Genomic DNA, 592 nt, shown 5'->3' on the forward strand with positions numbered 1-592 from the left:
CTGCTTAATTTTAAACTGAAAACATTCTGATGTGTTAGATTGTGAATGTTATGAACATTTGCAGTTAATGGTATTAAATTAAGGTTACTTGAAATTGAAGCAAAACATAAAATAAACATTCAATATTAATAAATAAAAAATTATTTCTAGTTTTTTTTCAGCTCGTTCTGTAGCTATGAGGGGCTGTGAGGGGTGAGGTGTCTAAGGTGGCTTGTCCATATATGTTAATGAAGCGTATCAGATAAACACAAACCTCACATTTCAGTCCCAAGTCTTTACATTAGGACAGATCACTGTGAAAGGGCTAAAAAAAAAACTGGAATCAGCCATCTTGCCTGCTTTAACAAAGCATTTAACCCTTTCGCTGCCAAGGACGTATGGCATACGGACCTACAAAAGTGCTTCCAGAATTTTCTCAAAAGTAGAAATACACTTTAATGTATGACATGGAGGGTTTTAATTTGGTAGCAAATTTGGATACATATATTTTTATTTCTTTGGTTTTTATTGGGAATAAATAGTACAGAAATTAGAAATATTATTAGAAATAAATGCACTTTTCTCAAATTTTCCCAGTGTAACAATTAGGGAA

This window comes from Nanorana parkeri, unplaced genomic scaffold (assembly GCF_000935625.1).
Source record: "Nanorana parkeri isolate BGI_ZX_2015 unplaced genomic scaffold, ASM93562v1 scaffold1015, whole genome shotgun sequence".
Taxonomy (NCBI): Eukaryota; Metazoa; Chordata; class Amphibia; order Anura; family Dicroglossidae; genus Nanorana; species Nanorana parkeri.